This window comes from Lissotriton vulgaris, chromosome 1_2 (assembly GCF_964263255.1).
Source record: "Lissotriton vulgaris chromosome 1_2, aLisVul1.2, whole genome shotgun sequence".
Classification (NCBI taxonomy): domain Eukaryota; kingdom Metazoa; phylum Chordata; class Amphibia; order Caudata; family Salamandridae; genus Lissotriton; species Lissotriton vulgaris.
This window is the reverse complement of record NC_141686.1, coordinates 161579290-161605608: the sequence shown is the minus strand read 5'-3', so window position 1 is coordinate 161605608 and position 26319 is coordinate 161579290.

Below are 26319 nucleotides of genomic sequence, written 5' to 3'. Positions count from 1 at the left end.
TGCGAAGTCAAAAATCCACGCTCTCTCCAGAGTAGGCCAAAGTCATGCGCTACTCCGAAGGCGTACCAGCTGTCTGTGTAGATGTTCACACATAGGCCAGCACTCAATTCACAGGCTCTTGTCAAAGCTATTAACTCTGCTGCTTGGGCCGATTTCTGTGGTATTGTTGCTGTTTCTACCACTGTCTTAAGTGTCGTGATCGCATATGCTGCAGAAGTTGTGCCATCTGGCAGCCTTAAACACGATCCATCAACCCACAGTTCCCCATCCACATCTGGAAGTGGCGTATCCTGTAAGTCGACACGACCCTTTGTTTGTTCTTCAGTCAGGAAAACACAATCATGGTGTTCTTCCTCCTGGCCCTCAGCAACCGGATACGGCAATAAAGTGGCAGGGTTCAGGGTACCACATCTCTTTAGTGTGATGTGTGGCGCCAACAGTGTGAGCTCATTTCCTGTTAAACGTGCACTCGTGAGATATTGTGTTTTCGTTTGATTTAGCAAAGCGTCTACCGCATGGGGAACTAACACCAACAGTTTGTGTGACAAAACTATTCCCTCACTCTGCCGTATAGCTACTGCTGTTGCTGCAACTGCTCGGAAACACCCGGGTAAACCTCGTGCCACAGGATCAAGTATTGCCGAAAAGTATGCACAGGGCCTCTGCTTATCCCCGTGTGTCTGCACTAACACCGACAATTCACACCCATCTTTCTCGTGCACATACAACGTGAACAACTTTGTGTAATCTGGTCTACCTAACACTGGTGCAGAACAAAGGGCTTGTCTCAATTGTTCAAAAGCAGTCTGACATTCATCTGTCCATTCAAGAGGCATTGGTGTAGTTTTGGACAATAACGCTAACAAAGGTTTTATAATGTGTGAAAACCCCATTATCCACTGTCTACAGAAGGACGTTAAACCTATAAAGGCACGCACATCTCTTTGAGTGCGGGGGGACTGGTGTATCTAATATTGCTTGAATTCGATCAGATGTTAATGCACGTCCCTCCTTAGACAAAAGATGACCGAGGTAGGTCACCTTTGGTCTACAATATTGTAACTTTTTCCTAGAAACTTTATGATTGTTCTGAGCAAGAAAAGAGAGCAAAGCAAGAGTGCTCTCCTCACACTGTGCATATGTGTCTGCAGCCAGTAAGATATCATCAACATACTGGATAAGAGCTACTCCGGACTGCAAATCAAAGGAATCAAGCTGTCTTTTTAAAGCCTGGCTATAGATGCTAGGACTTTCTGTATAGCCTTGAGGAACACGACAAAATCTATACGATTTATTATTTAACCTAAAGCCAAATAGATATCGTGACCGCTCGAGCCTGCCCAGGCGAGGTCGCCCCACCTACGACGCTCCTGCCTGCTACTGCCAGCACGCTGCCCTTCTGCCGGCTGCCCTGCTGACGGCTGCGCTCTTCCTGCTACCTCCGTCTTCACCGCTGCCTGCCTGCCTTCCACTGCGTGCCTGGTCCCCCTGTCGCCTATTGCTTCCCCGTATTTTTCTGTACCCATGCTGTGTGCCTGTTGCCTCCCCCGCCCGCCGCCTGGTCACCCTTCCTTCCGTTTCCCTCTCCCCCGCTTCGGCTGCCCCCCCCCCTCCGGGGTGCTCTTGCCGCCTTCTTCCCGCCACTGCCCTCTGGCGCTCCGCCCCCCCTCCTGCCCATTGGCCGCCCCGCTCCCGCCACCCAGCTGACCCGCCCTCCCGGCTCCTCACTTATGACGCCCCCAGAGCCACCGCGCAGTGGACGCGCGCAGCGGGAGCGCCGATTGAGCGCCGAAGGTGCGCCAAAGGTAAGCCCGTCTGCGCCCGTCCGTGCCTGGACCGCGCCCAGCGCCAGGACCCCTGGACCCCTGGACCCCAGCCCACCCGCCGGACGTACAACGCCGCCACCCTCAACGCACTCAACACCGGCCGAGTCCCGGGATGCTACCGAGCCACCCCGAGACGCACCCACGGACCCTTCAGCTGCCACGCCTGCAAGTTCACCTGCATCCGGACCTGCCTCGCACCAGCACCCGCCAAGCCGAACACCATCAGCAACCACCTCAAGTGCATCCTGCTCAACACCCGCTCCGTCCACAGACACGCCATCGAACTCTGGAACCTCCTCGACACCACAGCTCCTGACGTTGCCTTCCTCACGGAAACCTGGATGAATGACTCCTCAGCGCCCGACATCGCCATCGCCATCCCAGAGGGCTACAAGATCACCCGGAGGGACCGCACCGCCAACCAGACGGGAGGAGGCATCGCCATCATCCACAGGGACACCATCCACATCACTACCAACACCGACGACACCCTGACTACCGCCGAACACCTACACTTCCAGATCCACACCGACCCGAAGACCACCCTCAGAGGCACCCTGATCTACCGACCCCCGGGACCACGCACACAATTCAGCGAGGACATCGCCGACTTCGTCAGCCCGCATGCCCTCCCCTCTGCTGACTACATCCTCCTGGGGGACATCAACTTCCACCTGGAGAACAACAACGACCGCAACACCATCACCCTGCTCGACAACCTCGCCAACCTCGGACTCAAGCAGCTGGTGTCCACCCCCACCCACCTCGCCGGATACACACTCGACGCCGTCTGCTCATCCAGCAAAGACATCGCCTTCAGCCATGCCACAGGACTCCACTGGACGGACCACAGCTGCGTCCACTTCATTTTCAGAAGAACGACGATCCACCACCACCAGCAACAGGTGGCCCGAAGAAACTGGTACAAGATCACAGCCGACCAACTCGCCACATCCCTGAGCCAGCACCCTCCCGCCAGCTCAGCAAACCCCAGCCAGGCCGCCGACAGCCTCACGAAGTGGATCAGCAACTGCGCGGACGAACTCGCCCCACTGAGGACCCCGCCCAGCAGACCCGGCAGCAAGAAGGCCCCATGGTTCACCGACGAACGCAAGAGCTCCAAGAAGAACTGCCGAGCCCTCGAGAAAGTCTGGAAAAGGGAACCAACACCGGACAACATGACCACCCACAAGCTTGCCACCCGGAAGCACCACCAACTGATCCGCGCCACCAAGAAAACTGCATTCAAGGACCGGCTGGACAACGCACACAACAGCAAGGAACTCTTCAACATCGTGAAAGAGCTCTCCAACCCCAACGCCGGAAACAACAACATCACCCCTTCGCAAGACCTCTGCAACTCCCTCGCCTCCTACTTCCACAACAAGATCGCGGACATACACAACAGCTTCAGCGCCCGACCGACGCACGCCACAACCGCACCTACGCCCCCCACCACCACCCTCCGCGCCTGGACTCCGATCAGCACCGAAGACACCGTCCGCATGATGAACTCCATCCACTCCGGATTTCCGACCGACCCCTGCCCTCACCACATCTTCAACAAGGCCGACGCTGTCATCGCACCCCACCTGCGGGACATCATCAACACATCCTTCGACACCGCCACCTTCCCGGAAAGCTGGAAGCACGCCGAACTCAGCGCTCTACTAAAGAAACCAACAGCGGACCCCACCGGACTCAATAATTACCGCCCCATCTCGCTCCTCCCGTTTCCTGCCAAAGTCATCGAGAAGACCATCAACAAACAACTGGCCGCCTTCCTCGAGACGAATGGATCCCTCGACCCCTCACAGTCTGGCTTCCGAGCCAACCACAGCATCGAGACCGCCCTCATCGCTGCCACCGATGACATCCGAGCCCTGATGGACAACGGAGAAACAGCGGCCCTCATCCTCCTAGACCTCTCTGCGGCATTAGACACTGTCTGACACCACACCATAGTGCAGCGCCTCAGCAACGTCGGAATCCAGGAGAAGGCACTGGAATGGATCATCTCCTTCCTCGACGGAAGAACACAGAGAGTCCGCCTACCACCGTACAAGTCAGAGGCCACCGAAGTCATCTGCAGCGTCCCTCAAGGATCCTCGCTGAGCCCCACCCTCTTTAACGTCTACATGAGCCCCCTCGCGGCCATCGCACGCCAACACAACCTCAACATCATCTCCTACGCCGACGACACCCAGCTGATCCTCTCCCTGACCAACGACCCCGCCATCGCCAGAGCCAACCTTCACGAAGGGATGAAAGACGTAGCCGAGTGGATGTCGACCAGCCGCCTGAAACTGAACTCAGACAAGACGGAAGTCCTCATCCTGGGCTCCTCGCCCTCCACCTGGGACGACTCCTGGTGGCCCCCCGCCCTGGGCTCCGCACCCAAACCGACAGACCACGCACGCAACCTGGGCCTCATCCTGGACTCCTCCCTCTCCATGACCAGACAGGTCAACCCCGTCTCCTTATCGTGCTTCAACATCCTGCGCATACTACGGAAGATCTTCCGGTGGATCCCCACCGAGACCAGGAAGACGGTCACCCAGGCCCTCGTCACCAGCTGACTGGACTACGGCAATGTCCTCTACGCCGGAACCACCGCCAAGCTCCAGAAGAGACTCCAGCGGATCCAGAACACCTCAGCCAGACTTATCCTCGACATCCCACGACACAGCCACATCTCCGGACACCTGAGAGACCTGCATTGGCTCCCCGTCAACAAAAGAATCACCTTCCGTCTCCTCACCCACGCACACAAAGCCCTACACGATCAAGGCCCGAGCTACCTCAACAACCGCATCAACTTCTACGCTTCCAAACGCCACCTCCGATCAGCCAGTCACGCCCTCGCCGCCGTCCCCCGCATCCGAAGAACGACAACAGGAGGAAAGGCCTTCTCCTACCTGGCCGCCAAGACCTGGAACTCCCTCCCTCCCGACCTGCGCCTGACCCAAGACCACCTCTCCTTCAGGAAGAAGCTGAAGACCTGGCTATTCAAGCAGTAGCAGCACCCCCCACCCCCCTAGCGCCTTGAGACCCTCCGGGTAAGTAGAGCGCTCTACAAATATCTTTGATTGATTGATTGATTGATTGATATCTGCTATCGGGATAGATGGGAATGGAAAAGAAGGCATTTTTAAGGTCAATTACAGAAAACGTGGTGGCACTAGGGGGAACCAAAGTAAGTAAGGTGGTGATATCAGACACCACCGGGTACTGGGGCACTACAATTTTGTTTATTTCTCTCAAATCAATAATAAATCGATAGACTTTGTCATCAGTGTCTTTCTTTAGAAGAATCGGGCTGTTACAGACATTGTAGGGAACTTCCTCCACTACTCCTGCAATAATCAAATCCTGAACAATGTGCGTCAGGGCAATTTCACCTTCTCTAGATATCTTGTACTGGGGTACACGTGGCAAAGACACTCCCTCCTTAACAGTTATTCGAATAGGCGGAATGTGCATCTGTCCCACATCCGTGTCTGATGTAGCCCATAACTTGTGTGGGAGAGAGGCTAATGCTTCAATTTCCTGCATGGTACATAGTCTTCCTACATCCGGATAATTGTCATTCAAAATAACCCGCACTCCTTCAGGAGCGCAGCGTATTGTTGCTCGAAAATATTTAAGCAAATCTATGCCCATAATATTGTCTGGGGTATGAGGCGACAATAAGAATGGGCACAGACCAAAGAATCTGTCAATGCAAAATGTAAGAGGTTGTGACAGTGGGCTTGGAGAGGGTGTGCCATCGAACCTTATACATGTAATCGTTTCGCCAGACAGGGGAGCCCTTGGAACCAAGTTTTTAGACAGAGCACTGCGAGTAGCTCCTGTATCAACCAAAAACTGATCAGTAGAACCCAAAACGCCCACTGATACATATGGACCTCTTTGATCTACTGGCACTTCAACCGATTCCACACCCCATCCTACGCAATCCTATGCGTGTACATAATCCTGAGACTCCACGTTCTCACCCTCCGATATCTGGTACTAATTCCGTCGATCAAAAGTATTACGATCATCCTGACCACGACCTCTCGCCTCAAACCTACCACGATCACTGGCTCCACCTCTCGCTCCCGAATAACTATTCCGTGTCCTTTCACCTCCTCGACCACGCTGGCTACGTTGCTCACGAAGCACCGGACAATCTTCAGCCCAATGCCCAAACTCTTTACAGTATGCACATTGGTCCTCAGCAATGTCAGTACGACCATAAGACGTACCATACCCTCCTCGCCTGCCTCTGTCATTCCCTCTTGGCTGCGTAGCGCGAACCTGAGCCAACATCACCTTCGTCTTCAACTCCTTCGCTTTCTTATCAATACTTTCTTTAGCCTCTAATTCCTGCCGCTCATAATACTGAGCCATAGTTAACAAAGACGCAGGGGTCGCCGTGGTCCAGGAACTTTCACTAGTTTTCAATCGCTTTGCAATCTCCGGCAGGAGATTAGCCACATACTTATCGACAAACAAATGCCTACCCGTATCATCCGTTAATAATTGCCCACTGTAATCATGAAACGCTTCCTCGAAACGTGAAAAGAAGTCAGATACCGACTCATCCTGTTTCTGTTTGCAAGAGGCTAACATAGTCCAATCAATCTTTTTAGGGGGAACAAGCGTTTTTAATTTATTCAAAATAGCTTTTGGGAGATCTAGGATTAACTGGCAAGGCTTACATGCAGGCTCCCTGTCTAAATCAGCTTGGGCTATCGCTTTCCAATCCGCTCCTAAAATCGTTTGGTCATCAAACTTACGAATTGCTCTCCACATATCATGGGGCAGTATTAAGCCAAAGAAAAGATCGATATCAACTAGTGTCATAACACAGGAAGAAATAGCCCCCTCCACTCCTTCATAAAAAGCTGCTGGATTTTTACGTGGATCAGGTAAAGCATTTTTCAATGCCATAACATCTGCTCTAGTCCAAGGCGTGTACACCCAATTATATATAAAATACCCTTTTGCATCCCCGGACAATTTATCATCACTGGTACCTTGCCCTTTAGGGGGAACATACAAAGGTGCGGCTTCACGCATAGGCATAACATGAACTTTAGAACTCTTATCTGTTCCAAACACAGAACACTGTATGGATGACTCCGTCGACACCGGCGCAGGCACGTCTGCTGCTTTTTGTGCTTCCCGCAATCTGGACGCCTCATCCCGTAGCTGGACCAACCGTTGGAAAAAACCATCCGCATCTGCAATAACAAATAAACCTTTACGCATATTCTATGATGAACTGATATATCCTTAGGCTCTAGATCATCTGAATATTTCCTAAATCGTTCTACAACTTCATCCCCGAAAGCACTTAAAAAATACAACTGCTCTCGCTCTGACCACTTATTTCTTTCAATGTTAATCTCTGACATAGTTATTTTATTCAAATTAAGCTTGCGAGCAAAACTGCGCAACTCCACAGCTTCACTAGCAGTTAACCTTTTATTCTTACTCCCTCGATCATCGTCGTCCGAGTCCACGTCCGGAGCCGTAGGCGAAACATACGGAGGCGGGCACCGATCTAGTAATGAAAAATCATCAATTTCATTAGTAAGGACAGGATAAAGCGGACGCCGAATAGGAAATTGACTGCTCGTTTGCAAATTACGTTCCCGTGCCTCCCTCTCTTTCTTCTCCTGTAACTCCTTCTCCTCCAGCTGTAAAGCCTTATCTCGAGCAGCCTTGCGCTGCTCTTTTTCCACCAAGGCAATCTCACGCTTCATTCGTTCACGCACTGCTTTCTCCCACATTTGTACACAATCAAACATATTTTGTCTAGACCTGTGCTGAAACAAACATTGCTCCACAAACTGAACCTTTCGTAAATCAAACGACCCATGTAGTGGCCATTGCAACTCAGGATCAGATTTAGTGTATTTATTCCATAATGTACTGTACAATATAGGGGGAAGGCCGAATTTTATATACATCTCTCTATTGGGAGTCCCCTCTGGGGGAGCCGGCTGGGATTCATTTAATCGATAAGTGGTACCATTTCCAAAACAGCACATTCCTCGGAGTGTGCTTAAAACAGGCATGTTCAAAAAGTATCACGGAAACGCGATACCACAAAAATGGCACTTACTATACTTCACACAAATGTGCCGCTCAAACACAAACAAAATTAGAGAAATATCTCTACATGCCTGCCTATGTGAAGTGCACTGCACATATAGTTCAAATCATAGGATCAAATGTTAGCTAACTCAAAACATATTCATAGAACCACAGTAAGCGTCCGCAGACTACCTTACCAATCACAAGCTTACCAAAATCTCAGATATCCAGGTTCCAACTGCCAAGGTCTGTGATCGAATCAGCCAAATCGGCACTGTACGACAAGTCGAACGAGTAGGATCTCAGTCGAGGACCGGCGCCACCTGGAAGGTCAGATCAGAAGGAAAGGAAGAAAACACCGTGGGTGCCAAGACTCGGGTCACTCAGAGGCAGTGTACGCGTCCATGGCGAGTTTCCAATCCTTCGTCACGACCTCACCTTCGGGCATCCGAGTCGCCGATGAGTCCCTTCGTGGTCGCCAATTTGTGGTATTGGGTTCTCCAGGCCTACATACTTCGCAGAATACCCACTACACCATAAGAACTGTTGGCACGGAAACTAGAAAATGTAAAAGACAAGTTTATTAAGACCCCATGGGGTGGTGGTACATTCCTACAGCACCCTTCGGTAATGCAAGAAGTATCACACCGAACATCGGTGCAAATCCTTCTTTTATACAGTTTTACAGTAATAAAAAGGTAGGCGGTACACATTTACAGAGTTTTAGGTACATATATGGTCATTTTTGGAACACAGCCAACTCATGGGAGGAGCTATAACACCACTGGTCAGTTTGGCGGAACATTCCTAAGGGATGACTGGTCAATCTGAACTGCGCATGTGTGAGCTTGACCATTACTAAAAATAGCCTGTTGCTGGGCAAACTCGAGTGGTCAGTGGTACAGAGGAAGGACAAAAGGGCATGCTGACCACGAAGCAACGCATTCTCTAAAATGGCCGCCGATACATACAAAATGGCGTCCGACAACTATAGTCAAGATAAGGGAAAAGTACGTGTAGCAAAGCTTAACGCTAACCCGATCACCGTCAAATTACGACAGGGGGCCAAATACCAGCGCGAGGGACAGAGATGTGCAAAGTTCTTGCGAAGAGAGTAGACAATAAAGAAAGGAAAACACTTGGAATATGGCACACTATTTCTGTGCAACACGCGGGGAAAGAACAACAAGCCAGGTTGTGTGCGCAGAACGCAGAGTGGAGCGGTATGGCTATCAGTAAGAGATTTATTTAAGCAAATACAGACTATAGATAATATAGGCAAACCAATAAAAATATCACATAATAATCATTAAGCCAATAAACATAGGCCATGCATGAGAAAAATAATGCGGCTCTTATCTCGACTGCGGAGCAGCAAAGAAAGAAGAATCCAAGAAGGTGCCTCGTTATTTTGTATGCTTTACTCATGATTGATTGGTTAGTGAAGGAGGCGTGGTTCAAAGCCTCAAGGGATGTGTAGTGTTTTTACTACTTTACTGTTTTTTCATTGGCTGCTGTTGAGTAGTAAAGAAATTGAGAAGCATAATCTGAGCCTCCGGTCCTGCCATAGAATCCCACTCGTATTAAGCACCCGGAATTTAATCATGGGTGTATTTATTTTAAAAAGGGATTTTAGGCAGGGTATTTTTTCAAAAGGCCAATGCATGGGCCATATGGGGTGCACAATTAGTGATTGGTTTCCCTAATGGGGTAAGATTAGAAAGGAAGCAGTAATTTCCTTTAGAAGTAACAGATTTTTTTACCAAAGGGGTGGAAGCAGTTATAGCCGTTATAGCCCTTAAGCAACAAATTCTGATCAGAAGCGGGTGAAAGAGGAGACTTGGGGGAGAAAATGGTTCTTCAGTCAAGAAGATCTAGGGAAGACATAGGTAAGTAATATCAATAGAGGACAAAAACACTAAGAAGATACATTTAGAAATAGGAACACAAAGAGAGTGAAAAGCATGTAATATACATGTTGTCTTCCCGCTAGTACATTGGGTTGTGTCCGTGATGAGGCTATCTCTAAGTTTGGAGGAACCAGACCGGAAAAGACTAGTGAATCAGGGCATTTAGTTGTAAGTGACAGGATCAAATAAAGCCCAATTAGTGAGCCTCCAGTGTTGCTTTTTCCTGCACAAATGAGAAAAAATGGCACCCATGTGTGCAGGAAATAGCCCAAAAGGGCAACACTGATTACCCTGGTATGTGGGCATGTGTTATTGGCTCTTCACCAGGAGACCGTGTGAAGTGAGCCGATATCGCCTGACAGTAATTCACACATTTGTGCTTGTTGCCATGGCATGAACAGACTTTGTTTTTTCTTTGGAATGCCAGAAATGTCAAAAACAATTAGATGCTGTAACTTCTGCAGCTCTTTTTCTTGGTACAAAAGCAGGCCGCCCCATGGTTGGATGCTTGCTTAGTTTCAAGAACTCAAAGTATATTAATGATTTTGTGTTTCTGAGATGGTAGAGAGAACAGCAACGAGCTAGAATTGTTCTAGTTACATTTTAATGTACTAATAAACAAAAAAACACCAGGGTTTTGCCCTCATTATGCCGTTCTAAAAGGCTATTCGCAAGTGATATTTTCATTGAGGTTGAAGCACGGAGCAATATCTGAGATATTAGGTTTTCTTTCCTCCAATCCTGATTGCAATTTCCCAATATGGCAGCTCCAAAAACATTCCTGGTGGCGCCACCTGTGTTATTTCCAACAGCATGTCAGAACTCTGATCATGGGAATCATTATAGCATATGACGGCCTCTTTGGGAATCATACTCAAAACATAACTTCTTAATGAAGTTGTGTTTTGAGTATGATTCCCAGAGCCAGGATTTTGCGATTGCTCCCACTGAATGCCGCATCCAGAGCAAGAGAGGAGGAAGAGGACACTGCACCGCTCCTCGCTGCTTACATGCTGTTTCATCCTGCTGAGGGGAATGATGTTAGCGGTCTTGCTTACGCACGCACACGCACCCCTACATCCGCGGCGTCAAATAAAAGGAGGACGGGCGCTCGTGCAGGTCACTTCCAACTATGACACCAGTGTCGGTGTGAGTGCTTCTGTTGCTGCGCGCCCTGCCCCCGCACAAGAGTGTGAGCCCAGTTAGGCCAGAGGTGGCCCCGAAAAGCAGAACACAACATTGGCGACGAGCGGAGGGGGCCCAACCCTCGCCCACACACCTTGTGCCTCTTCGGAGCGTCCTGCTCCGTTCCGCGGTGCCTACCGCGTGTCGACTGTGTGGTGCACCCTTCCACCCTGGGGCCTGCGTGTTTGTCCTTGCCTCCATGCCTGGGCCGTGGCACCATCCCTGGAGCTCTGCGAGGGACGCGGCGCCAAAGTGCGCGAACGCTCTTTGCGACTCCTTGCCGATCCTCACGCATCTTGCGTGAGTCGTGGACCGGCGCTGCACCCTGCCATTGCTCACGCATTGCGCGTGAGTCGTGGATTTCGCTGGGTGTGGGCCCACTACACCCTGGAGGGACCACAGACAGTGACCCGAGGTGGGGAAACCTCCAGACCAGCTCACAACGTCCACGCACCACCTGAGACCGACGACACACACGAAGGAACAGAGCCAGCCGCGCGGCTGCCACGCAGCGTTGCCGAGGCCTGCAGATACCGAGACGGAACTGAGGTGAGCTGCACAGCTGCCACGTGGCGCCACAGAGCTATTGCAGGAGGGGAAAACAGTCAGGAGGGACACAAAGACACCACCCAGGCGCACCGTCACTATGACGGACGAAGACGCGCCTGCGCCAACCATCAATATCCTGTTTCAACACGCCGCAACAGGGATGCTACTGCGTTCAGCGAAGCGGAAGACCCGTCCACAGTCTCCCCAAGGTGGAGATATGGCTTGAAAGACTGGAAAATTACTTTATAGTCACAAGAGAGACAGACAAAGCAGTGAAACGGTCGCTTTTGCTGCACTATGCTGGCGATGAAATATTCAGACTGTTCAAACACCTGCCCAATACGGGGGCGGCAGATGACTATGACGCAGCGGTCACTGCTCTAAACGGCCATTTTGACCCCCAACTGAATGTAGACTTCGAGGTCTTCAAATTGGGACAAGCGCGTCAGAGGGAAGGTGAGACGATGGACCAATTCCATGCCCGCATCAGGGAGCTAGCTAGCTCCACCGACGAAGACCAACCAAAAGCCATAAGAAGGCAGATCATTCAAGGATGTCGAGATAAAGCGCTGAGCGGGTCGATTCTGCGCAAACTAGGAATATCGCTGGAAGACATCTTAATCCTCGCCAGATCTCCTGAACTTTCAAGCGTCAGAGCAACCGCCATGGAACAAGGGTTACACAAGCCACAGGTCAAGACAGAAACCATCAAAGTGGAATGGGCAGATGCAGTGCGGTCTCAACCACGTGGACCACCGCAAAAAGAATATCGGAGGGATCCGCCCCGAGCACGGTGTGGATATTGTGGGCACGAGCCCCACGCGGCCAAGGACTGCTCGGCCCAAGGAAAGACATGCGCAAACTGTGGAATCTCAAACCACTTCGCATCGGTATGCCGCAAAAGAAACACGTCACAGACATTCAGGAAGTCACGAACGCCCACAAAAGCCGTCCTCAACTGTCGCTGAACGACCCACCGCCAGCAAGGGCAGAAAAACACCTACCCACGGTGTACCACGACTCGGAGTCGGAGGATGAGGAGGCTTACGAGAGCTTAAACAACGATGGCGGCCACAGCCAACGTGCATCATGCAGATGGCGGGAAATGAGGTCAAGGCCATAATCGATACCGGCGCCACCGTCAATGTGATGAGCCTGCAACAGTTCAACAAACTACGCCCTGAGGTAATGCCGTCCAAGACAAGGATATTTGCCTACGGAGCGGACACACCACTATCCCTCAAAGGAAAAATTACTATACCAATCCAGGCCGATGAGTCACAGGTAATGACAACGGTTCACATCATCAACCGAGAGGCCAACACTCTGATAAGTAGTCACACAGCAGAAGATTTGAAACTTATAGCTTTTGCAAATCGTATCAGAGCGCATCAAGTACATGAACTGTTGGGACGATTCCCTGAACTATTCAGAGGCCTGGGCTGCATTAAATGTGAGCCCATCAAGCTGCATATCGATAGATCGGTCACTCCCACCGCCTTGCGCCACCGTCGGATACCTTTTCACCTACGCCCACTGGTGGAGAAGGAACTTGAAAAACTAGAAACCTTGGGCGTCATAGAGAAGGTCACGGGGCCCACCCCCTGGGTATCACCAATGGTTATTGTAGAGAAGCCCAAGCAACCAGGCGAAATCCGCCTGTGCATCGACATGCGGCTACCAAACACCGCGATAAGAAGGGAGAGGCATCTGACCCCTACCATGGATGACATCGTCGCTGATGTAAACGGGTCGAAGTGGTTTTCGAAGATAGACCTAAACGCCGGCACAGGACACTGGGGCTGCTATTCCTCTAGAGGTCCTGGCTGGGTGGACTCAAAGGGCGATAAGCCTCCTCGGCAATGCCAACTGTGCCCTGTCCTCAGAAAGACGAAAGTCAGTTCTTTTGCGGATCAACGCACAATTGGTGGAACTGGCTTCTGCCAAACCAGACCAACCGGCAGTAGGTCAGCTCTTTGGTGATTGCTTTGTCAAGGACATTGCAAAGTTTGTCAATACATTTGCATCTTTGGACAAGTCGCAATTCTCCCTCAAGACGGTGTTCCATCCCCTCTGAGTCATGGCTGGTCGTGGCAGGGAACGCTCGGCCGGCCGCTACGGCAATCCAAGTCCCCAGCGTGGATTCGTCCCTCGTCGACGAGGATATACACAGGAACCGGAGCAGGGAGGCTTCTATCCAACCAGGTCCCGGGGCTTCCGTGGCTGCTACAACAGAGGCATCAAAAGGGGCTTCTGAAACTCAGAAACCCAGTCATCGGGTAATTCTTCCAATAATTCCGATGATCCCTCTAGGGGGCAGACTTATGCATTTTGTGAACGATTGGATAAAGCTCACCGCAGATGCTTGAATCACAAAGACTGTACAGGGTTATCAGATAGAGTAAATATATGCCCCCTTCAACTCCCCCCCTCCTTTCCCTCTCCTTTTTCCCCTACAAGAACAAGCTTTCATCGTTTCAGAAGTTCAAGAGCTTTTGGCAAAGCAGACTATTGCTGTGGGACCATTCATTCTAGAGGGGTTTTGCTGCAACATCTTCTTGGTGCAAAAGAAGGGAGGCGGACAATGACTAGTTCTAAATCTCAGCGAGTTCAATCCCTTTGCAGAGTACAGACACTTCAAGATGGAGGGTATCCATCTTCTATGAGATCTTTTATTGGAACAGGGTTGGATGGTCCGATTGGATTTAAACGATGCCTACCTAACGGTTCCCATTTGCCCTTCCCATCAGAAATTTCTCCAGTTCCAATGGAAAGGGCAATGGTTCCGGTATCTTTCCCTCCCTCTCGGCCTGCCATCGGCCCCTTGGGTGTTTACCAAATTGTTGAAACCTGTGGTCTGCTGCCTGCGAGAGATGTGAGTTTACGTGATCATATATCTAGATGACATGCTTCTTCTTGCTCAAGACCAAGCGCTGTTGCTAACTCACCTACACCCTATCACCTCCCTGTTGCAAGAAGTGAGATTTGTGATAAACCTAAAAAAGTCCATGATGGGTCTTTCACAAAAGATGGACTTTCTAGGGTTCCAAATAGATTCAGTGAACGTGCAATTGCTCCTTCCAATAACAAAGATCAAATTCATAAAGAGAGAGATGCGCACAACTCTGTGGAAATAACAGGTCTCTTTGTGGTCCCTAGCGAGGATTGTGGGCCTTCTGGCTTCCTTGATTCAAGTGATTTTTCTAGGACCTCTGCACTACAGGGCATTGCAACATCTCAAGATTCAATATCTTCAGAACAGGTACTTATACGATCATTTAATTCCTCTTTCTCCGGACACGCGAGACAAACTTACTTGGTGGTTAGACCACATGGAAGGGTGGAATGGCAAGGCCATTTTCGAAATCCTCTCCTGACATTGTCATAGAGTCGGACGCCAGCCATTGGGGTTGCGGAGCAAGATGTGGAGACTGTTCTACAGGCAGACAATGGTCCGCAGACGAATTAAAGTTACACATCAACTATCTAGAGTTGCTGGCCAGCTCATTTGCAATAAAATCAATCTCCACTCTGAAGAGAAATTGTTGCACCCTCCTCAGAATGGACAATGTCTCAGTGGTGCGATACATAAATCGCCTAGGAGGGATGAGATCTCGACTCCTGGCCAACGTTGCAAAATAATTTTGGCAATTTTGCCTTGCCCAAAAGATCAGCATTGCAGCAGAGTACATTCCTGGCACTTACATTCAGGTAGCAAACTGGAATTCCAGGTTTCTGAGGGACTTCAGCGACTGGAAACTCCACTCCCCCCTTTTGTTAGAGCTCATGAATATTCGACGTCCTTGCATGATAGACCTCTTTGCCTCTCTCCTCAATGCTCAGCTTTCCCGCTTTTATAGCTGGAGGTCAGATCCGATGGCCTTGGGAACTGATGTGTTTCTCCAACACTGGGGGTCTCAGAAGAACTATGCTTTTTCCCCTTCACCTTAATTTCCAGAGTGGCGGCTCAAGTCTGTCGGCAAAAGACGTCTTTAGTATTAGTCACACCGTTATGGAAGACTCCATCGTGGTTTCTGACACTTCTGGAATTATCTGTTGACCTGCGGTTCCTTCTGCTAGTATTCCCGAAGTTACTCCAGGACCCAGTGGGATCTCTTCATCCCCTGGTCCTTCAGAATCAGTTATGCCTCATGGTGTGAACGCTCTTAGAGATACAAACAAATTGAGGGCCTTTCATCGGCGGCTGCCGAGTTTATACAACAAGCTTGGGCTCCATTCACCCGCAAGTGATATTCTGCATCCTGGAAACTATGGTTGGGTTGGTGCCTTCAACAGCAGGTAGATCCTGTGGGATCTGATTTGAAGGAGATTCTTAATTTTTTATCTGAAAAATGTGTTGACTCAGGTCCGTGTTACAGATCCGCCGTGAATAACTTAAGATCGGCCTTGTCTGCAAGCCATACTCGTATTGATGGAAAGCCAGTGGGGGTACATCCTTTAGTGTGCAAGTTACTCAAAGGTAACCATCCTCCAAGACCCAGATATACCACCGTGTGGGCTGTTTATAAGGTTCTTTATTTCTTAGAAGTTTGGCCAGATAATAAGAATTTGTCATTAAAGCAATTGTCTGCAAAACCTTTGATGCTTTTGTGTCTTATTTCCTGCCGTAGAGTGTCTGATATTCTTGCTTCAGATTTGGCAGGAAGGGTTTTTTCTCCCTTAAGTGTGTCTTTTCTCATCTCTAGGAGGACTAAAACAATGTCTTGTTCAGTTCAGTATCCTGCTTTTTCTCATAATGAAAAGTTATGTGTTTTAAAATGTTTGAATGCATGTGAGGAATGTACTTTGTCTAATAGGTCTGATCCTCTAAGACCATTACTCTTAGCTATCCAGAAACCATTTTCCCTGTCTCGGCAGCCGCTCTGGCACGTTGGGTTAGATGGGTGATGGCTTGAAGATATTTTAAAAGCTGCAGATTGGTCATCTGATTCTGTGTTTAAAGTGTTTTATTATAAGCCTATTGTTCATGTTTCTTCTGTTGTTGTTGGTCTGCTTTGAATCAGCATAATCTGAGCCTCCGGTCCTGCCGTAGAATAAAAAAAATTCCAGCATTCATAATAAGAATTTTAGATTGTATTAAGGACACAGAGGCAAGGATTTTATCACCGCTGGGACAGGTAAGATTTACAACTGTCATGTTGTTTAATGATGCATAAGTATGTTATTTCCCACCCTGAGATATCAAACCTCTTTTAGTTCTGTATTTTTCAAACTTGTTCCTGTTTCAGGAGCAGAATCCAAACAGAGTTAATTCTACACTTCTTTGTATCAAAGACCTCTTCATGTTTGGAGAATGGTTGTCTCGTTTGGGACCTGTCGAAAGTTGCTCTCATTGGGAGCCTAAACTGCTGTTTGTTACTCTCCGTTGAGAGCCAGGACTATTGCGTTGTATTTTTTTACTTTTTTGAACTACTTATGGCATAGAAAGAGGAAGCCAAGATGGTGCCTCGTTATTTTGTATGCTTTACTTATGATTGATTGGATAATGAAGGAGGCCTGGGTCAAAGCCTCATGGGATGTGTAGTGTTTTTACTGTTTTACTGTTTTAATTGGCTGCTGTTGAGTAGTAAAGAAATTGAGATGCATAATCCTCGCCTTCGTGTCCTTAATAGAATATAAAGTTCTTATCGCGAATGCTGGAAAATGTTGTATTCTCCACCGGAAAGCTCATTTATTAGTGCTGGCACTCTGAGTAACACAAATCATGCTTTTAAGGGAATAGTCCATCGAGAATTCGGACCTTATGAAAACGCGCCGTTGTGATATGTCTTTGATCTTTAACGGATCTTTAACGGAGTCCCTTTATATTCCTATGCATAGTACTACCAATACACCCCACCAATGAGGTGGCAAACATGAATAACATGAATAACTGATGTCATGGATTTTCCATCCACGATCACAAATAGGGTCTAAAAGAAATAATTGCACAAAAATCAATCACAAAATTAATACATAGATAATCTCTCAAAGATGGCAATTATCGCCGAGGACAAGCTTATCTTAACAAGCTCATTTACTTGCCTATTTAGATATGGCACCAAATACAAACATCACTAGATCGCCGTAACGTTCGTAATGAGGGATTGACCCGGGATAGCTGTTCCGCCACTTAACATAAGAAAGTTGATGGTTGCTTGCACCGCCGTTACTTATGGCACAAGACCCAGTCCTTTAGACCTGAAGTACCACTGTTGTACTCCCCCTAAGGAACAATAATGTTGTCCCATTGTATAGTCAGCTTGCACCCCTTCCCTCTTAACTGCTTTTGACAGTTTGACCAGGGGCGGATTGGCAATGCGGGCATTCGGGCATCGGCCGAAGGGCCGGTATCTCCGTGCCCTCTGTGGGCCGTTTTTTTTTTTTCTCCCCTTTCCCAGCCGCACAGTGAAGCTGCATTAATTTCTCTGTCTCTGTCTCCGTGCTCTCTGTGGACTAGGAAAGGGGAGAAAAAAAACGGCCCACAGAGGGCACGGAGACAGAGAAATGAATGCAGCTTCACTGTGAAGTGATTATCTGCTGTGGCCTCTCCTTCACCCCTTGCCCTGCAAAGCAATCACGCTGAGGGTGGCTGGGCAGGGGGTGATTGTTTGCAAAAATCGTCCTCCCTGGGGGCCAGGTGTTGCTCAGGCCTTTGAGCCATTTTCACCTCGGCCCCCCTGGGGCCCACGCAGCACATAAACAGTGTTAGTTTTTTTTTTTTATTTAATGCGATTTTATATAGTGCGAACTTTACCAGAAGGTGTCAGAGCGCTTTACATAAGAATCAGTTGCGAAACATAAGGATTTAGGATTACATGCGTTACATAAAAGATACAAGCAGAAAAAACTGCAAATGTACAAGATGTAAAGTCACACAGGAAGAGATACAAACAGAAAGAAAAATTGCAAATGTACAAGTAGTAAAGTCACTCAAGGAAGAGAAACAAATGGATATACTCTAAGAGTCACATAGGAATGGTAGATAGTACAAAGGTCTACTTCATATACTAGTGATTAGAGTTATCTCTATATACATATATATACACACATAGTAGATTTTCTCAGGCAGAGTTCCATTAAGTGGGGTCGGAGGTAGGATGCAGTCACAGCACCAAGGGAGGGTGGGAGAGATAAAAGGGTATGGAGAAAAGGCAAAACAGAAAAGGGAAGAAACATTTGCGGATCCTCTAGAGGGAAACGAGGGAGAAGGGTACAAGACGAGGGAATAGACAAGATGGCGGGTCGGGGTCCAGAGAAAAACGGCCGAGGGCATAGTGGGCGAGGAAGAATGGGTCTCGCTGTTGGGGCCATGTGATCTTTGCAACTTGCACCAATTTTATCTCAGCCTCCCCCTGGCTACCATGGATGACCCAGCAGCTGTGTTTTGTGCTCCCCTGCCAGGACATTGCCCTGAGGCCTGGAGGGCTGGGGAGGGCTGATTAATTTACTAATTGCAGGGGCCTTACTGCTATTCATGTGCTCCTGAGCTGAAGGTCTGGGGAGGGCTGAGTAGGTTAGTAATAGCAGGGGCTTCGCTGCTTATTAGGTGCTCCTTCCCTGGAGGGCTCGAATAATTTTGTGACAAAGGGGCCTTGCTGTTTTTTTAGTTGCTCAGCATGTGCCATTGTCACCTTTGCCCTGTGTCCTGTGCAAGAACAGTATCCTCTCACTTTAATTCATTTCTGTGCCAAACATCTTAAGGATTTTGGGGGCCCTGGGCCTAACATATTTTTGGGCCCCTGTTCGGAACAGATTTGAATTTATAATCCAATTTCTGATCTTTGATGCCCTCTTTCAGCTAGACAGTACACTACCATACTTATCCAAATTCCTAATGTATTTACATCTAATATTCAAGGACATTGACGTGTGTAACCAAATGGCGTTTCATGAAAGGGCACGCCCCTTGAATGTGGGCCACTTTTTTCGTCAGTGCCCGGGCCAAATTGTGATCCCAAATCCGACCCTGAGTGTGACGTCATATGGAATCCTAGTTGTGTATATAACATACGTTATTGAATGCTGCACCATTCCTCAGCCTTTAGATTCCCCTGTTAGCCACGCTTCTTGCTGGCTGCCTGTGGGCCTATTTATAATAAAGAACTAATACAGATTTCAACGTTCCGTCTCATGACTTTATTCCTTTGCCGTTACTTCAATTTGGCGGTTACGGTGATTTCTGCGGGCCACAGCTGTCAAGGGATGGTTAAAGAAGAATGTTCAAGACTTTTGAGGACTTCTAATTCTATATTCCAGGCAAGTTACTACGTTTTCTTTTGAAAAATTCAAATGTGCATTATCTAAACATTTGAACGTGTCATACGTTAAGTTTCTGTGTTTTGGCTTACAGACTGTGATAAACATCTGTCAAAAGACTAGATCGTATTCAAGGCTTGCAAGGACGTCTGATTTTATATCTAAGTTTCTGTGTTTTAGCTTACCGCCTTTGAAAAGTGGTTGGGAGTTGACAGTTGACAGCTGACGATTCGTTTAACAGCCATAAACATTCCTTCTGCAACTGACTGTCTGACGTCATCTGCAGTAGAGTATATGGACTCAATGCATGCTATGTGACGTGCATGACTCCATTTTGTAATCAGGTGTTTCAATTTAAGTGAGGAAATAGGCTTGTCAGTTTCACTCGGTGATCGTGTGTCGTTACGCTTCGTCATTAAAAGGTACAACTTGGCTTCCTTTTCAATAGTTTTCTATATTTAACGGGAAGTACGATCTAAAGTGCACTATAAGGAGAGCAATTAACATTTTTTTGGTCTCTTTTCCAGGGCACGAGTCGGGGTACCACACGGGTGGACGGCATCCCCCCACTTATTTTCGAGGGTTTTCCAGGGTGGACGCCGTCCACCCTGCTCAATCAAAACGCCGTCCACCATTTTGAAATCGGAAGTTTCTCGGACTGCCGCAGGACACCACGCCGGTCAACGCAAGCAGCAGGTTTCTAAATGTAAAAACACCTCGCGACACTTGAACATTTGAATTTGTAAATATCAATGTGTGTAATTGGTAAGAAGATGCATTTAGTTTGATGCCCTGTAGTGAGCAAACGGTGGGCGTGTAATTAAAAAGAAGAAACGCCCTTTCTGGAAAACATGAAAATCCAAGCATGCAAGCAGCTAGCGCTTCCCGGACGGCTCCCGGGGCGCACGTGCCTCCCTCCTGGAGCCGGCGCGAGGCGAGCAGCTTACCTGGTCGATGTTCTTCCAGAAGTCGGAGGTGTGAGTGGCATTGTCCGGCTGGTCCCAGAGGGTGTAGTTCAGGAATCCCGGCTCCGAGGTGTTGTTGCTGTTGCCCATCTCACCCCCTGCCCCAGTGACGCCCAGATAGGCAGGCGGCAGCGGGCATCAGTGGCCATGCAGGGGCCCAGGCAGCTCCATTGGCACAGGAGGCAGCAGACGTCTGAGGAGTGATGAAGGGTGAAGGACGCTTCAAACTAAGAATGTGTCGTGTATTGTCGGTAGAAATCTTAATTTGCTTCCGTGTAACGAGAAAAACAGCTGGTTCCTAGATAATTAAACGTGTGTTATGGGGTGTATACAATCAGCCCAATAGGCAAATTATGTGCCGACTGACCAAACAAAACTCCTTACTAAGGGCCTGTACAGTACACACTTTTCACGATGCTTTTGCTGAAACTGAACCGTACTCGTGAAAAACAAACAGCTCCCGTTGCCAGGGTACCCAATAGACGCCGAGATCTTCAACCAATGGATGGACGCCGTCCCCCCTGCGCAAAAGCGCTACACCAACTATTAAACACATACCTATTCTAACAGTTTTTTTTTCCTTTTCGTGACGTCACTTCCGGTCGTGACGTCACTTCACGTATTTGAGCGCCCCCCACTTGTAGGTTTTTGCCTTTCGTGACGTCACTTCCGGTCGAGACGTCACTTCCTGTCTGTGAGCGTCCCCCCACTTCTTTATTTAGGACTTGTGCCCTTCTCTTTTCTCGAACTTCGATAAATTCTCATATTAACCTTTTGGCATGCAGTACCTTCACACATAACAATAAGTAACACAAAATAACTAGAAGTTATTCCTCTGGTGTTCTATTTGTTAAATTTCAAGAGGAGAATTTTCAAAATTCTTTTCCAAATTAAAAAAGAGGAAGACTGTTCAACGGAAGACACAATGTCGCAGAACTCCAATATCACTGCGCCAAATGCATTTTTATCTGAACCTGGCAAACCATCCATGAACTGGAAGAACTAGCTACGTTCTTTTGAGAATTATCTGGCAGCCATCGATGGCAAAAAATATGATCCAGAAAGAAATAAAGCCATCATGTTAGGTTTGCTTGGTGTAGCAGGACAGGAGACATTTGACAGTTTACCAGAATATGAGGTACCCCCATGGCAATTCATACCCATGGATGAGTATCAGGAGGCTATTAAACGTTTGGTTAAGCAGTGTGGGGAAGAACCAAACATTATGACTGGTAGACACCACTTTTCTATGAAAAGCAAATGGAATCTGAGACAATTGAGGAATATATTGCTACCCTTAGAGTCGCAACTAAATGCGAGTTCCATGATATGGTTGATATGTATATTCATGACCAATTTATCTTTTATTGCTATGAAAAAAAAATTTAAGAAAGATTACTGCCATGTAGAAATCCTACGCTGCAAGAGGTTATAGATATAGCAAAAAGAATAGAACGCTCACTTGAAAGTTCTAACCAGCTTTCCCATGAAAGAACTCCCAAAGCTAATGTTTATTCTGTACAAGATAAAAGGAAATTACATAGTGAGTTGAGTAGCAAACCAAGTAATTTTGTAGATCCTAAAAATATTGTTTGTTACAGGTGTGGCTCGAAGAATCATAAAGCAGATTTCTCAGGATGCCCAGCGATTGGTAAGAAATGAACGAAATGTTTAAAAATTGGGCATTTTGAGGGAGTTTGCAAGAATTTTAAGCCACAACGCTTTCATAAAGTCAAAGTTAACAATGTAGATGATTTTGATGAGGAGATGTGCTCCAACATTGTTTTAACTGTTGAGAAAAGATGTGATATCAAAGGACATTTAGGAATGGCATATATTGGTACAATTGAGCTGAAAATAATGGCAATCATTGCTGATGTCAAATATAACCAGAATTGGTCACATATAGACTTGTTAGCTATTGATGTCAACCCAAAACCCTTTGGTGAAATTGATATTCACATGTTAGGATATTCCCATGTTGTGTTGAATATTAAGGGATGGTCAATCTCTACAAAAATTTACGTTGCAGAACGTGGCCGAGACATTCTTGGATGGAAAGATTTGGCACGTTTGGGGATTATCTTAAAACCTGGCGCTGATGATCCTATTGTTCTAAGTGATATTAATGTTGCTTCAATTCAGGTTTCTTCTTGTTCTACAATGTCTTCTTTTGATAGTTTAGGTTTAGTTCTCATTAAGTATGAATCTTTATTTGAAGACCGTATCGGTTGTGTGAAAGGCTTTGAGCATTCAATCAGATTGAAGAAGAATGCTGTCCCAGTCAAGCACAAGGTAGGGGCTGTCCCGCTATCTGTTTGAAATGACTTACAAATATTACTAAATAAGTTGGTGGAGGAACAAGTCATAGAACAGACAGATTCTGCCGAATGGGTTTCTGCGGTGGTGATTATAAAAAAAAAGAATGGCGAGATTCGTCTATGTGCCGACTTGAGGTCCTTAAATAAAAATATATTGATTGAGTGCCACCCCTTACCTAAAATTCAGGAATTTTCAGCGGCTACTTCTGGCTCGAAGTATTTTTCGTTAATAGACCTCAAGTCGGCCTGCCACCGAGTCAATCTGGCCGATGATTCTAAAGAGTACACTACTTTCATAACCCCTTTGGGAGCATAGAGATTCATCAGGCTTCAATTTGGTATAGCCTCATTGGCTAGTGTGTTCCAGAAACCTATGAAATTTATTCTCAAAGGTGTCACAGGTGTTGAGAAATTCTAGGATGACATTTTGATACATGCTGGTGCCATTGATTTATTTATATTATTTATTTATGTGCTTATAGAGCGCGAACTTGACCCGTTAGGGTATCAGATCGCTTTACAGGGTCATAGAGTTGTACAAGAGGCATGGGATCACAAGAGTATACCATAAATTAGGGAGGGGGGGGGTACTGAGTACAAGAGGGATGGAAGTATACAAAGTACAGTTAATATTACAGTTGCTAAGGGCCGGCCCCAGGGTTCTTGGTTGGCCGAAAGGTCGATGGAGGAAGGCAATAGTCTCTGTGGTGGTTGGGGGAATGGGTTTAGCCGAGGAATTTACCCACAAGGAAGGATTTGGCCTCCTTTTTGAAACGTGCAAGAGAGGGATTTATTCTGATGGCGGGTGGGAAGGAGTTCCAAATTCTTAGTGCAGCCCCAGCAAAGGCCCGATTATAGGTTTTTTCTTCCGAAAGTGTGCAGGCTTGAGTAGGAGGTCACTGGCAGACCGTGAGTTTCTGATTCCTCCGGATACCACAAGTTTCTGTGCAAGATATGCAGGGGAGTTTGAGTGTAGGGCCTTGTGTGTGATGCATGCTAGCTTAAGTTGTATTCTGGCCTCGAGAGGAAGCCAGTTCAGTGCTTTCAGATGTGGAGAAATGTGATCAAATTTCCTAGTGCCGGTAAGTAGTCTGGCGGCTATATTGAGGCAGGCTTTTAAAGGTGCTAGGGAGATCTTGGGTAAACGAGAGTGGGTGGAACAGCCATATTCCGGTCTAGAAATGACTAGTGCTTGGACTGACAGTTTTAGGTCGGGAGCGTCAAGGAAGGGTTTCAGTTTCCATAGGTAGCTCAGGTGGAATCTGGCAGATTTGGCTATTGAGTTGATGTGGACTCGCATGTTCAAGTTGTAATCCAAGGTTATTCCCAGGGATTAGGCAGAGTCCACAATGGTCGGTAAACAATTTAAGGCTGTGATGTTTTAATCCATGTCTGGATCTCAGGGTCGGTTTTAGGAGGGGAAATTAGAAGAAATTCTGTTTTCTTTGAGTTTAGTTTGAGTTGGTTGGAAGAGAGCCATTGGACGGTCACCTTCAGTGCCTCATTCAGGGAGAGAATCTCCTCGAGAGATGAGATTTTGATGTAGATCTGAGTGTCATCGGCGTACATATGATAGGAGATATTTTCGGTGCAAAGGACTTCGGCAAGGGGTTCTAAATAAAGGTTGAAGAGGGTGGGGGACAGCGTTGATCCTTGAGGGACTCCAACCTTGACCGAAGAGGGAGCAGACAGGTTACCGTTAATGTGGAATCTCTGAGATCGGTTTTGGAGGAAGGATCTAAAGCATTCAAGAACAGGGCCATCTAATCCCATTCTAAATTTGAGGCGTTCGAGTAGCTTCCCATGGTTGACCGTGTCGAAGGCCGAGGATAGATCTAGGAGGATTAGGAGACAGGTTTTGCCTTGGTCAAGGGCTTGGAGGGCATCATCAATGATGTGGAGCATGGTGGTTTCAGTGCTGTGTACAGGTCGGAATCCAAATTGGCAGTCATCGAGTAGGTGGAAGTTGTTGATGTGATGACTTAGCTGCAGTTGCACACATTTCTCCAGCACTTTGGCTAATAGAGGAATGTTGGAAATAGGTCTGAAATTGTCTGGGGAGGCTGGATCCAGCGATAGCTTTTTCAGAATAGGGAGGACTTGGCCCGCTTTCAGGGAGTCAGGGATTGATGTCTGTCGGAGAGAGGCATTAATTATCGCAGTCCAGCTAGGAATACATGGATTGGGTGGCATCACCTACACAGTTAGAGGGGAGCGGGTTGTTGAAGTGGTTGTTCGGGTTTAAGGTGGGAAGGATTTTGGTGACAGAGTCTTCATCGTAGAGAGTGAAGTTTGTCCAGTGTGTTTGATTCTCTGGTGAGGTCTGCTGAGGCAGTGTGGGTGGAGGAGGCAGGTCAGGGGGGCGGTAGAGAGTGTGAGGTGGAACTCAGTTTGTTGCCCAAGGTTTTAATTTTGTTCGCAAAAAACGGGGAGAATTCTTCGGATGAAATTAGAGACTTGGGGTTTTCTTTCGATGTTTTGGCCAGTTTGTTGGACTGGTGTTTGATCAGTTCAAAGAGTTTGCGGGGTCTGTTCTGGCCGTTCCCTAGTTCCGATCTGAAGAATTCTTTTTTTGAGTTGAGGACATTTCTGTTGTAAGTATTTCTGGCTTGGCGGAGAAGTTTTAGATGAGCAGCAGAGGGGTGCTGTCTCCAGATTCTTTTGTATTGTCGGAGGGATTGCCTCTCATTGTTGAGGGACCCAGTGAACCATGGGTTCTATCTTTGACTTGAGTTCTTTTTAGTTTTGACGGGGCTAAGTCCTCCAGAAAGGTCGACATAGTTGCAGAGCAGTGATCGTTGAGGTCACTGACGGATGTGATATGCGAGGGGGGAGGGAGGTCAGATTTGCAACGAACCTCAAATTCCTTGTGGTCCAGGTTCTTGGTGTCTCTGACCCAGCGTTTAGGAAGCACCGGTTGTGAAAGTTGTACATAAGTCATAGCTTTATAGGATTGCCCATTGGCATTAGTATCTGACAGAGAGCTTAGTACTGTATGTGAATTAGAAGTAAAATATTACATAGTTTCACAGTATAGTTATAGTCACAATATAGTAATAATTCAGTAGATTTAAAACAGTTTCCTTTAGGTGTATTTTGATCGTGCATCATTCTTCAAACAAACATATTAAATGCTGAGATCTGGGAAGAGGGGATACAAAGGGAAAAGGGCTATGAACAGAAAGAAGGGAAAAGGGTCATTCAGTTTAATATA